The sequence below is a fragment of the Alosa pseudoharengus genome, unplaced genomic scaffold (assembly GCF_046254945.1).
Source record: "Alosa pseudoharengus isolate Yale_2024_CS ecotype anadromous, Long Island Sound unplaced genomic scaffold, YU_APseudo_1.1 YU_APseudo_1.1_scf_2, whole genome shotgun sequence".
Lineage (NCBI taxonomy): Eukaryota > Metazoa > Chordata > Actinopteri > Clupeiformes > Clupeidae > Alosa > Alosa pseudoharengus.
The window spans coordinates 16,957,247-16,971,933 of record NW_027468663.1 but is presented as its reverse complement, the minus strand read 5'-3'; the positions used below and the strand labels follow the sequence as shown (position 1 = coordinate 16,971,933).

Below are 14,687 nucleotides of genomic sequence, written 5' to 3'. Positions count from 1 at the left end.
AAAGGTGGGATCTCTGAGACACTCACAAAAAAAACTGTGAAGGAAAAACTTTCAAAAAGTTGACCACTCCCACTTCAGAGGTGGAGTTGTGGGTGGTAGCATGGAGCTACAAGGCTGAAATTCAAGTCAGACCTTCAGCACATGACCCACATGGAGCGTGCAAAGTTTCATCTCTCTAGCTGTAACGCAAAGCATTGTGCTGGCAAAAACGACTTTTTTGGCGATTTAACATTTAGCCATTTTTACATTTTTAGCCAAAAACCTCACTTATGTTGGTCCGATAAGTATGAAATCAGATTATGTTGAACAACGGGACATCACAAACAAGCCAGGCTCAGTTTGGAGTCAGTGGATTATTCCCAGAAGGAGATAAACGGTTTGAAACGTACAAGGTTTACCTCTTCTGGCACGGTAACGCTAGGTGCTAGAGGGATGGGACCAAGAGGCACAGCACAGCCTTGAGACCCCTGACAACTGCTCCAAAGGTGGGATTTCTGAGACACCCACAAAGAAAACTGTGAAAGAAAAACATAAAAAAAGTTGACCACTCCCATTTCAGAGGTGGAGTTTTGGGTGGTAGCATGGAGCTACGAGGCTAAAATTCAAGTCAGACCTTCTGCACATGACCCACATGGAGTGTGCAAAGTTTCATCCCTCTAGCTGTAACGCAAAGCATTGTGTCTGCAAAAAAATATTTTTTTAATATTTAACATTTAGCCATTTATCATTTTTTAGCCAAAAAACACACATATGTTGGTCAGGTCAGTATTGGCGTTGCTATGGTGGTTACTATGGTCATATTATGGTGGTTGCTAGGGTAATTTGAATGGTTGCTATGGTGTTGCTAGGGTAGATATGGTGGTTGCTATGCAAAATAACATGATTGCTATGGTGGTTGTTAGGGTAAGCATGTTGGTTGCTATGGTGGTTGCTAGCTTGACATTATTCAAGTGGTTGCTAGGGTAATTAAGATGGTTGCTAGGGTGTTGCTAGGGTAATTAAGGTGGTTGCTTGGGTGTTGCTAGGGTACATATGGTGGTTGCTATGCTAAATAACAAAGCAGTGGAATTGCTAACGTTTAGCCATTTTTACATTTTTAGGCAAAAAAACTCACTTATGTTGGTCCGATAAGTATGAAATCAGAATATGTTGAACAACGGGACATCACAAACAAGCCAGGCTCAGTTTGGAGTCAGTGGATTATTCCCAGAAGGAGATAGTTTGAAACGTACAAGGTTTACCTCTTCTGGCACGGTAACGCTAGGTGCTAGAGGGATGGGACCAAGAGGCACGGCACAGCCTTGAGGCCCCTGACAACTGCTCCAAAGGTGGGATCTCTGAGACACCCACAAAAAAAACTGTGAAGGAAAAACATAAAAAAAGTTGACCACTCCCACTTCAGAGGTGGAGTTGTGGGTGGTAGCATGGAGCTACAAGGCTGAAATTCAAGTCAGACCTTTAGCACATGACCCACATGGAGCGTGCAAAGTTTCATCTCTCTAGCTGTAACGCAAAGCATTGTGCTGGCAAAAACAACTTTTTTGGCGATTTAACATTTAGCCATTTTTACATTTTTAGCCAAAAACCTCACTTATGTTGGTCCGATAAGTATGAAATCAGATTATGTTGAACAACGGGACATCACAAACAAGCCAGGCTCAGTTTGGAGTCAGTGGATTATTCCCAGAAGGAGATAAACAGTTTGAAACGTACAAGGTTTACCTCTTCTGGCACGGTAACGCTAGGTGCTAGAGGGATGGGACCAAGAGGCACGGCACAGCCTTGAGGCCCCTGACAACTGCTCCAAAGGTGGGATCTCTGAGACACCCACAAAAAAAACTGAAGGAAAAACATAAAAAAAGTTGACCACTCCCACTTCAGAGGTGGAGTTGTGGGTGGTAGCATGGAGCTACAAGGCTGAAATTCAAGTCAGACCTTTAGCACATGACCCACATGGAGCGTGCAAAGTTTCATCTCTCTAGCTGTAACGCAAAGCATTGTGCTGGCAAAAACAACTTTTTTGGCGATTTAACATTTAGCCATTTTTACATTTTTAGCCAAAAACCTCACTTATGTTGGTCCGATAAGTATGAAATCAGATTATGTTGAACAACGGGACATCACAAACAAGCCAGGCTCAGTTTGGAGTCAGTGGATTATTCCCAGAAGGAGATAAACGGTTTGAAACGTACAAGGTTTACCTCTTTTGGCACGGTAACGCTAGGTGCTAGAGGGATGGGACCAAGAGGCACAGCACAGCCTTGAGACCCCTGACAACTGCTCCAAAGGTGGGATCTCTGAGACACCCACAAAGAAAACTGTGAAAGAAAAACATAAAAAAAGTTGACCACTCCCATTTCAGAGGTGGAGTTTTGGGTGGTAGCATGGAGCTACGAGGCTAAAATTCAAGTCAGACCTTCTGCACATGACCCACATGGAGTGTGCAAAGTTTCATCCCTCTAGCTGTAACGCAAAGCATTGTGTCTGCAAAAAAATATTTTTTTAATATTTAACATTTAGCCATTTATCATTTTTTAGCCAAAAAACACACATATGTTGGTCAGGTCAGTATTGGCGTTGCTATGGTGGTTACTATGGTCATATTATGGTGGTTGCTAGGTTGTTGCTAGGGTAATTTGAATGGTTGCTATGGTGTTGCTAGGGTAAATATGGTGGTTGCTATGCAAAATAACATGATTGCTATGGTGGTTGTTAGGGTAAGCATGTTGGTTGCTATGGTGGTTGCTAGCTTGACATTATTCAAGTGGTTGCTAGGGTAATTAAGATGGTTGCTAGGGTGTTGCTAGGGTAATTAAGGTGGTTGCTTCGGTGTTGCTAGGGTACATATGGTGGTTGCTATGCAAAATAAAGCAGTGGAATTGCTAACGTTTAGCCATTTTTACATTTTTAGCCAAAAAAACTCACTTATGTTGGTCCGATAAGTATGAAATCAGAATATGTTGAACAACGGGACATCACAAACAAGCCAGGCTCAGTTTTGAGTTGGTGGATTATTCCCGGAAGGAGATAAATGGTTCGAAACGTACAAGGTTTACCTCTTCTGGCACGGTAACGCTAGGTGGTAGAGGGATGGGACCAAGAGGCACGGCACAGCCTTGAGGCCCCTGACAACTGCTCCAAAGGTGGGATCTCTGAGACACCCACAAAAAAAACTGTGAAGGAAAAACATAAAAAAAGTTGACCACTCCCATTTCAGAGGTGGAGTTTTGGGTGGTAGCATGGAGCTACGAGGCTGAAATTCAAGTCAGACCTTCTGCACATGACCCACATGGAGTGTGCAAAGTTTCATCCCTCTAGCTGTAACGCAAAGCATTGTGTCTGCAAAAAAATATTTTTTTAATATTTAACATTTAGCCATTTATCATTTTTTAGCCAAAAAACACACATATGTTGGTCAGGTCAGTATTGGCGTTGCTATGGTGGTTACTATGGTCATATTATGGTGGTTGCTAGGTTGTTGCTAGGGTAATTTGAATGGTTGCTATGGTGTTGCTAGGGTAGATATGGTGGTTGCTATGCAAAATAACATGGTTGCTATGGTGGTTGTTAGGGTAAGCATCTTGGTTGCTATGGTGGTTGCTAGCTTGACATTATTCAAGTGGTTGCTATGGTAATTAAGATGGTTGCTAGGGTGTTGCTAGGGTAATTAAGGTGGTTGCTTGGGTGTTGCTAGGGTACATATGGTGGTTGCTATGCAAAATAACAAAGCAGTGGAATTGCTAACGTTTAGCCATTTTTACATTTTTAGCCAAAAAAACTCACTTATGTTGGTCCGATAAGTATGAAATCAGAATATGTTGAACAACGGGACATCACAAACAAGCCAGGCTCAGTTTGGAGTCGGTGGATTATTCCCGGAAGGAGATAAACTGTTCGAAACTGTTTGAAACGTACAAGGTTTCTCTCTTCTGGCGCGGTAACGCTAGGTGCTAGAGGGATGGGACCAAGACGAACGGCACCGCCTTGAGGCCCCTGACAACTGCTCCAAAGGTGGGATCTCTGAGACACTCACAAAAAAAACTGTGAAGGAAAAACTTTAATAAAGTTGACCACTCCCACTTCAGAGGTGGAGTTTTGGGTGGTAGCATGGAGCTACGAGGCTGAAATTCAAGTCAGACCTTCTGCACACGACCCACATTGCATTGTGTCTGCAAATTTTTGTTTTTTGACTATTTAACATTTAACCATTTTTCAATTTTTTTTAAAAAAACACACTGTTGGTCAGGTCAGTAATGGCGTTGCTATGGTGGTTACTATGGTCATATTATGGTGGTTGCTAAGTTGTTGCTAGGGTAATTTGAATGGTTGCTATGGTGTTGCTAGGGTAGATATGGTGGTTGCTATGCAAAATAACATGGTTGCTATGGTGGTTGTTAGGGTAAGCATGTTGGTTGCTATGGTGGTTGCTAGCTTGAAGGTGGGCCATGTGTTAATGTATGTTAACTCACATGTATAAGTGACAGGCTTTCAGAAAATATATGGTTTGCATGGCTGAAACTGCTTTGCCTTTATATTGGAGCTAAAAAAAAAAAAAGCCTGTCACTTGTACATGTGAGTTAACATACATTAGCACATGGTCCACCTTCCTGCAAACTTTGGAGGACATAAATGTATACATGGCTCTATTTTGTATATTGGCGAATGAATGGGGCATATGATGTTTTGAGCTCCAACACAAAGGCAAAGCAGTTGCAGCCATGAAAACTATGTATTTTCTGAATATGATGTACCATAGTAAATAGGAAGGTGTGACATGTCTTAATTCATATTAATTGACATCTACAGGATAGGTGTAACAGCGTTGATTCCTCCGAGAGAGTGCGTGTGTGTGTGTGAGTGAGTGAGTGAGTGAGTGAGTGTGTGTGTGTGTGTGTGTGTCTAATACTGTACATACCGATTGGCTCTGTATTCTCAAGTCCATGCAGGTCCTTCCCAGTTGAAAATGAAGAGGCCACATTATCTGAAGGAGATCAATAGGAACCTTGCTTTAAATCCCCATCCAAGAGCAATTATGCCTACAGTTAGTGTTCTTTTTTCAAAAACAGTCAACAACAACCATCAGCCCACCAAAACAACACACAACAACAATTGCACACACAACAACACATACACCACAGAACAACAACAACAACAACAACAACAGACAGCCACAGCAGGACAACACAAGCGGAACATAACATAATTCTGTGATGTTGTAATACCGCTATAATATTCTATAGACGCTATAGTATTTCTATAGTAGTCTTATATATTAATTCTAAGACTGATTTCTGAACACTGGACACTCAGGTTAAAATAATATATACTACTGAACACTCCAGATTAAATCATATGTACTATACCCTTCCTTACATTGCTAACCTCTTCCAACTTACAATCACTGCCAGAGTCGAATGTCCGAAGAATGCCGAGCAATACATTTTGAGAGAAAGAAAATTAAAAATATGAATGTGTTCAATGCAAATGCAAGATGGACATACCAAGGACCACTGGTCAAATTATGTGGGATAGGGATTTGGGGTGGAAAGGAAAACACATCAGAACAGCTTCTTTCTGAAAGGGGAAGAATATTTTTTTCAATAATTCATTCATTTATTTATCTGACCACTGGGCCACAGGAAATCATCATGTGTTCACTAATACATGGATTGCCCTGTAAACAAGACAATTCTTTGGTGCAATGTTATTTTTGTTTCCCCATAACAGCTGGGCATCTCAACAGCTACAACCACAAACTCATGACTAGATGGCTACCTCAGTGCAGTATTGTATCGGCCAGTTGATTTATTTGAAGAAAATATTGTAGTAATACTGCAATATTGTTATAATATCCATCTCTTCTAAGTTACTGCAACAGAGAATTATAAGATTCAACGTTTGTTTTGAACTGTCCATTTTGATGAAGTTTGCCTATTGCCAGCGCTAGCTTATTAGCTTTTTCATTGCGTGCATGTAACATCGATGTGTATAGAATGATCCATTCCATCATTGAAAATGTATCGTTTTATTATCAAAGTACACTAGAAAAGAAAATGGAAACATTACCCAATAGCCAACTATCAACGTGAACAGTAAGTTATATTGACATTAAACGGGACATTGCTTACTTACATCACCGGCGGCATGGTAAGACACGGGGCAGGCAGACTGCTGCCAGCTGTTGTCTTAAAACCTAGGCCTATTGACGTGATCTCCTTGTTTTCTTATACTTGCAAAACTTGGAAGCGAACAAGGCAGAACAGGAGTTTAACTGACCACGAAAAAAGACATACTTTTGTACCAATTTACCAAGGCTGACCACAACATCCATCCCTATGCATCCATTTGGGCTGCGCAGCCGAGGAGTGAACAATTATGTCGCAAACTAATGACATCAATAGGACGTGATGGAAAATTTCTCCGATTTGAACTGGACTTTCGCCACTTTTTTAAAAAAGTATGTCCGAGAACTTTATAGCAGTCACCTTCCAAACAGTCCACAAATCTCAAACAAACTACTAAATATATCGCGGATGTTTAACAAGGCTCAAATTAAAATATTACAGCTTTACCAGGCTATTATTATTAAAATTAGGCTCGCTCGTAGCCTATTAAAGGCACGCTCGCTTATACCAATTAAAAAAACAAAACAATATCGCCAATAAATATTAAATATCCTACAGATGTGCGTGATAGGTCATGTTATCCAACTAAAATAGGGTAGCAGTTTAAACACACATTTTGAAACAGAAACAATAGCAAACACGAGCAAATGAACGGATTTAAGCTAGCCTACTGTAGCCTACCTGTGAAAACCATTGCAAGCTCGAGGAAGCCTATTTCAGGCTATCGCGCATGTGCGAATTATTGACAATTGCGTACATTACTGTACGCATTGGCGTGCACAGGTTTGCGTCCGGAATCATACGCATGGCGAGTGTGATCGGGTTGCACTAACGGAGGGGGCCGAAGAGCTTGTTTTGGAGTGGAGAAGATGAAATATTTATGACTTCACTTTCAGCTGCAGGTAAGTGTGCTGTTGTTGAGCCATGTGCTGTGTACACCCCACACCCACCCACCCACCCACACACACACACACACACACACACACCAATGTTCCCTCTAATTTTTTTCAGCACTGAGCAAATAATTTGTTTTCTGAGCGCACATTTCAGCACTGTGAGCAATTTGCAACCACACGACCTGGCGAAAATGACCATGAGCCTGCGTTAGCCATAGGGAATTCAAAGAGATGACCGCAAATGCATCAATATGTCTAAAAAGGTTGTTATTTATTCAATATCCTTTATAATGGTTGGACTTGTGTTTTACCAGTCAGTTTAGTTGAACTTAAAGAATCTTTTGGTTGAACTTCAATAAGGTTTAGAGAGTTAATGACTGGTTCACTGGTTATGACTGATAATGATATATATATATATATATATCATTATATAAGTATCCAAGGTGTTTAGTCATTTCTCAGCAGGTACAACATTTAAGTGGAACTTCAGTGAAAGAAAAAATGCTAATGCAGTGCTTATTAAATTGACTATTAAATTGACATTGTGTCATTTTTCCTAAAGGTAGCCTAAACAATTTTATAACTGGAGTGGTTTGCAACAAACTAGGCTACAAAACATGTCATTTGAATTTCATTGAGGGAGATAGGCCTATCCGGCTATGTGGCTCATCTTGTCAGGTGCGGTACCTGACGCTTCAGTAAAGCAGCCACTCCTTTAAGTCTGCCCAACATTAAAGGGTTTATCAGCGATTTCAGGCACAAAAAAGGCCCAAACATAAATTATCAAATTCATCTAATCTTTCCTAGCGATCCGCTAGCTGTCTGCCATAAGCAGGCCGCCAAAAAAACGCGTCTCTGTAGTCAGCCTAGGCTCCGAGATCTGCACACAAAAACAATCGCTACCAACAAGTGTTGGCAACCACTCAAAGGCAAAATAAAGTGTTCCAACCAATAACCGACGAGATGCGCGTATAGGAGAGTTTCAATTGCACGGGAGGGAGGGGAAGGGAGTAGCAAGCTAGCTCTCTGTTTTGTTTGAACATCAACAGATGTGACGTTTTGTTCAGCTGTAATTGCTGATACAGCCTTTAAGCACCATCTGAAGTAAACATACCATTTTGCATGGTCTGCGTAGAACTTGGTAATGGCATCAAGGATGTTTTATGCAGGGCAGGCCCGGGGTGGGTAATCGGGAGAATCGGGAGAATTCCCGGTGGGCCGCTTCACTTTTGGGCCAGTCAAGGAAAAAAATATTGACATTTGTCACGTTAGTCTATCTTCTCTTAAAGTAGATTATACACGTTCCGCATTCTGTGCATGACACCGTTGCCTCTGCATGGGTTGTAGCCTACCATGTGAGGGAGTTCTCCCCTCCCAAAAAGAGTTAGTTGGGTCTATATCGCCCGTCTTTTCCAAAAAGTTTTCTCAGATAGCCTACGGATAGCCGGGCCGGCCCTACAGTAGCCATAAGCGTCAGGAAGTATGGATGTAGAAAGAGGCCAGGTGGCACTGAAACGGCCATGCTGCTAAATTTGCCAAGCTTCCAGATTACAGACAAAAGTGGCAACTGGTAAAGAGAGATAGTCTATAGACCAGGGGTCTCAAACTCCGGCCCGCGTGCCAAATCCAGCCCAATTCCGGCCCGCAACCTATGTCAAAATAATAATGTTATTCGGCAATTGAGGGTATTTTTAATTGCGATAAACAACGATACTGATTTAAATAGACGACAGATCCAAGTACGGTGACAAATCTCATTTATACTCTCCTCTACTATTTGCTAGACATCCAGAGCTTGATTCAAACCCAAAATCGCTGCACAAAGTTTTCAGGAAATACTATTACACGCGAGAAACACGAAGAAGACGTGCATTTGTTTGTAATGACGCGGAAGCGATGCAGGCCATAGTTTTGCACAAATTGAAGCAGAAATAGGCCTACACCAAATTTTGAAAAACGTTGACGTGTGATGAAGTCTTGGGTAGGCTATGTTATTCACCTATTCTGATTCTGATGGAGATATTATACATATACATCTTAGGCCTAGTGTTTTTCTGTTAATTTGTTATGTGGTTAATATGACAAAAAATAAAGTAAACCTGCTCAAATATCTTCAACTTCCAGTATTTACTGAAAGGTGCTAGCCTAGAAATCTAGACGTACCCTAGCGGCGGCAAATTAATTTGCTCAGCCTGTACGTCTAGTATCGAACCATAGGAATTTCTATTGGCTTAACACCGTGGATGTTCTCCAATCACAGCGCTCTATTTCGTTAGAGAGTCTTAAGGCGGGCTTAACAGGATAACGACATCCTGCAACGGTGAACAACAAGGAAGATGGCTATGGCGAACGAAGACCGGTTGTTTGAATCGGCGTTGGCGTCAACTTTGGAGGAGTTGGACTTTTCTTTGAAAGTAGAGCAACACAATGCACTTAAGTCATTCCTTTCGAAGAAGGATGTATTTGCCGTTTTGCCGACCGGATACGGATATGCTCGTAGCGCTGGCCTATTGCATGCCTAGGCAGTTTGAAAGACAATTCTCTGCCCGCCCCTTGGATTAAGCAGGTGAATGATTCGATTCCAGACTATACATTTCAATGATATAGGATGGCCCGCCAGGCTAGAAAGGTGCATCATTTGAGGTGCTTGCCATCCAGTGGCAAATTAGATGGGTAAATTTACCCCCTTCATAAACTTTTGTTTATACTCAAAGATTTTTACATTTACAGTAGGACTTTAACTCTGACCACTTTCAAGCCATGGCCTTTTGAAATTTTGATATAAAAATCCATATTCAGGATGACGGGCAGATTGTTGGGAAATGTTTTAACGAATACTTCATAAATTCAGTACAAGAGCTGAGTTTAAGCTTTCCAAAAACTCAACTCCCACAACTATCAACCTGTGATGTCTCCGCTTTCAAGTTTTCCCCAATAAACTCAGAGAAAGTGGAAAAGGTAATTTCACTTTTAACAAATAGCAAAGCTAAAGACATATTTGGTTGGGATACAGCTTTTTTAAAACAATGCAAAGCATCAATTATGATACCTCTAGCCATGATCATAAATAAATCTTTTAGTGAGAATATTTTCCCCAGCGTTCTTAAACCTGCTATTATCACCCCGGTGCACAAATCTGGGGATACTCAAGTGGTCTCAAACTACCGACCCATCAGTATTCTCCCAGCTGTGTCCAAGGTTATTGAAAAGGTAGTAGCAGAACAACTAATTGCTCATTTGGACTCCAAGTCCTTGTTACATCCTATGCAATTCGGCTTCAGGAAAAAACACTCCACTGAAACCGCATGCTGCTACTTTCTGGAGGAAATTAAATCTAGCCTAGATCAAGGAGGAGTGGTGGGAGCAGTCTTCCTTGATCTACGTAAAGCCTTTGACACAGTGAGTCATGAAGTACTGATTCATAAACTTGCAAAATATGAGATCTCCTCAAATGTCCAAAATTGGATAAAGTCCTATTTAAGTAGCCGAACTCAATGTGTGCAAGTAAATGGCACATTATCTACATCACTTGCCACTACCATGGGAGTGCCACAGGGGTCAATTCTAGGCCCTCTGCTCTTTTGCTTGTATATTAATGACCTGCCTTCCGTTTGCAAGAGCATACATATTATTATGTATGCTGATGACACTGTTTTGTATGTCCATGGGAGAAGTGCAACAGATGTGGCAAATAAGCTAACAAGTGTTATGAGCAGGGTTACTGACTGGTTACAGGATTCATGCCTTACATTGAATGTTGAAAAGACTGTATCTATGTTCTTTACCATTGGATCTAAACCCAAGACCTATCCCAAAATTTCAGTAAATCAACAAAACATAAAACATGTAGAGAAATTTAAATATTTGGGAGTAACTCTTGATTCTAATCTTACTTTTAAAGATCATGTTAAAAAATTGTGCAACACACTGAAATTTAATTTAGCAAATTTTAAATATATAAGAAATTCTCTTAGCACTGAGGCATCTAGTACATACTTACAAGCAATGATAATCCCTCACCTTCTATACTGCATCACATCCTGGTCTCAGGCAAGTAAAACAGTGATAAAACCTTTAGAATCTTTGTACAAAAACTGCCTTAAAATCCATGACAAAAAGACACGCCATTATCATCACTGTCATATACTGGCCAAATATAGTTTATTGAGTTTTGAAAACCTAATGAAACACTCAAATGTGTCTTTACTACATAAAATAGTTTACAGTGCTACTGCTCCCCCTTTGAAAAAGTTTGTAACACTCTGCTCTGAAAATTCTGAGCGAACTACACGACGTGTCACAAGGGGGGAGTGTAGCATCCCTCGTCGTATAACCAAATTTGGGAGTTCCTCTTTCTCATGTGTGGCCATGAGACAGTGGAATGCCCTCCCCACAGAATACATATTATGTACAAATTCTCATACTTTTTCATGCTTGACTAAGAGGTGGATGTTAAGTAGATTTTAAGATGTTGTATGTGTGTGTGTGTGTGTGTGTCTGTGTGTGGAGCTGGCTAGTACTAAACAGGCTTTAGTTATATGTGTATGCTGGGGAGGGGGGTAAGAGAGTGGGCTGCTGGCGTCCATGTTTTCTATTCTAAGACTGCTTGTTTGTTAAATACTATGGCCATCACATCATCTTTAGTCCTATGTAATTTATTTATGTTACTGTTATTTTATTTTATGTTTTTATACTTGCCCAGGGACTACAGGTGCAAATTAGCAATTGCTGCTACAACCTGGCCCAAGACATATTTTCCTGGATCCCAGGATAAATGTTATTCTGTGCATTGTCCCTGCTTCAAATAAATAGATTTCCATTCCATTCCATTAACCCTGACGCCTAGTTTTTATAAAAGTTGTAAGAGGAAAATATTTTTATTTGGTGTGAAACACACACATAGGCTTGCCTGTTTTTATGCTTTTTTTGTTTTTATAATTTGTATTAATATTTATTTTATCATTATTTTATTTATAAGCTAAGGTTGTTAGCACAGGAGTCTAAAAATAGATAAAAAAGACTTGCACTTTCAGTTTGTAGTTTTGTGTTTGAAAATACAGTATTTGAGAAAAACATTGCATTTTAGGAAATAGCCGTTCTTTTTTGTATTATTATTCTTTAACACTGACATGGCCCTCCAATCAGATGACATTGGCAAAAGTGGCCCCCGGCTCAATTGAGACCCCTGCTATAGGCAATGATTAGCCTATTGGCAATGCAATTATTGGGCTAATAATGGACGTTTGTTGTCAAGATATTCGCAAGCAACATATTAAATTACTTAAAATATTAGCCTTTTGTTAAATTGAAGATTGATCTGTGTAGGCCTATGCAATAAAAATTGAGCAGCAGATCAACCAGTCGACCACTGAAAATGATGAGCACGAAATTAGTGATGAGGAGGCCATGACTACAGGGACAAGTAGAGAGGATAATTTATAGTTATTTAATGTAAGAACGAGCAATTATGCTACATGATAAACCTATATGCCTTGTTTGCTCAGAAGAGGGTGTAGTAAAGGAGTAAGCTAAATCACCAAACAACAATATAGCCTACCCATGCAAAAACATGTAGCCTAAACATTAGTTCAATATGCCTCTTTGTGGAAGCGTGGGATAGGATACATTTCAAAGGCTTTCTTTCTTTCTTTCTTTCTGTTTTTGTTAACTTGTGGAATAGTGGAATATTTTCTGTTAACTTCTCAGTTGAAGTGAATTATAACCTTTACACATTTGTTGAACCATGGTACTAATAAAAACTACAGGATAGTAAGAGCTGAAATGTTGCTTCATTTATCCAATTTCCACCACTATGGAAAACGTGGGCCGGTCTTGGGCCTGAAACTCCCGGGCTGAAAAGTGGCCCCACTCCGGCCCTGTAGCCTACTACATAACTGGAGCAGGGCCCGCCTAGAGTAGCCTAAAGGATACTTTGTATGTACACATTCTAACTTAGGCTACATCCGGCTTGGTTGTCAGACATGTCAGTATTTTAAATGTTTATTACCTAGCCTACATCGCGTTGATGCTCAGATTTGTAACCCCTGAAAAAAAATTGTTTGTGCGGTCTGAAAAATGTGCGCGGTCTGAAAAATCTATTGCGCGGCCACTTCGACTGGTCTGCGCGGCCGCGCGCGCAGCTTAGAGGGAACATTGGCACACACTAACATACACACACACACACACACACACACACCACCACCACCATGACCGCCTTCTCCCTTCTCTCACACCTCCATGAACATGTATGACATGTCTTCCTGGGAACTACAGAGAGATGCCGTGGTATGACATGTCTTCCTGGGAAGTGAGGTCAGTGCTGTGGGGAGGTGTGGTGTGAGCTCCAAGGGTGCTTGGGTCAGCAAGGGACCAGGCTAGATATGTAGAACATGCTAATAATTAGCCTAGCTCTTTAAAGTAAGGGCAGGACAGTGCAGAGGATGTACCGGTAACAGGCAGTTTGGAAAAGTATGGAGACATTGTGATTGAGTGATTTTCAGCACAAGAGCTAAACGGTTGATTACTACTGGTACAGAAAATACCTTTGTAAAAACTCATGATGAAATTAATAGAAAAGTGAAGTCAGACAAGCTTTACTTCATGACATAATATTCACAGTATAAAACCAATTTTACAACAAAATGATGATCAAAACATGATTATTGGCAGGAAATATTAAAATTGCTGGTTCTAAACATACTGTAATAAAATGCTAAAAATAGAGCTAAAGCTATGATTAAAATGTGAGGGTGGATTTGCTATGACCTTACATTACATCATGAGTGGAACTGGTATGCATTGCACATATACACGTTAAGCCTAAGCAATAAGGCACGATCATAAGTTGGTAGGAAAGCGATACCCCTGCGGCTACACTGTATGTGTACCTGACCTGCGGCACTCGGCCTGCGGCTGAATCACACCCTTGATAATATTCTTTATTGACCCCACTTTCATTAATGCCATATTGTTTTTATACAACATATAATAATTTGTTTAAAGATGTGAAATTGTGTTTGCTACTGTTTATTGCATTTTTTGTTTATTCATTCTCCACTTGAAAAACCTTTTTTGCACTTAGAGTATTGTCAAGTTGAGTGAGATACTATTTGTGTACATTAAATGATATAGTCATCTGTTTTTATTATTATTTGTTAATCTGCATATTAACTCTGGACTGCTGATGTGACCATATTTTGATAATTTGAGACTATAACATCATTGGCAGTAATTCTGCTGTCTTACTTTGAATGAATGGAATGTTGATGTTCCGCAATTTACTGGCTGAAGCATATAACAAAATTATTACTATCGGTCAAAGAGTCCAAATGGGGATCCGCCAGGACATCCCCACTCAGGGAACGTCTCTTGTCAAGAAATTAAGAAGGTTTTTTTTTCACCACACATAACTGTTGTATAAAAAAAATATTAAGTTGGCACAAAAATGAGTGAAGAGGAGTGGACAGAGATTGCTCTAATTATGGGCCCATGTGTGAGGGTGGCTTTTAAGATATTTTTGTTATTTTGGACTTATCATCTTGGCAAGACTATGTCAGAGAAACCTACAATAATAATTTTCCCCACAGCAAGTTTGCAGATGTATCTGAAAACCTATTAGGTAAATTCACAGAGCCCATATCTACTGACACTTTGCTTCAATGGATAA

The 14,687-nt window shown here is 40.3% G+C and overlaps 1 long non-coding RNA gene across 4 annotated transcripts; it reads right to left on the bottom strand.

Moving 5' to 3' along the window:
- Positions 1-19: 19 nt before the first annotated feature.
- LOC143133978 (uncharacterized) lies at positions 20-6,945 on the bottom strand. Of its 4 annotated transcripts, XR_012988579.1 has the most exons (5): positions 6,807-6,945; positions 6,133-6,238; positions 5,502-5,574; positions 4,916-4,981; positions 2,325-3,173 (listed from the first exon to the last, which is right to left on the bottom strand). It is a non-coding gene; the product is annotated as an uncharacterized LOC143133978 (long non-coding RNA). The 4 variants fall into 4 exon arrangements; XR_012988577.1 differs by lacking the exons at positions 2,325-3,173; positions 6,807-6,945 and adding an exon at positions 20-515 and having other exon boundaries at positions 6,133-6,800; XR_012988578.1 differs by lacking the exons at positions 2,325-3,173; positions 6,807-6,945 and adding an exon at positions 2,302-2,318 and having other exon boundaries at positions 6,133-6,800.
- Positions 6,946-14,687: the final 7,742 nt, after the last annotated feature.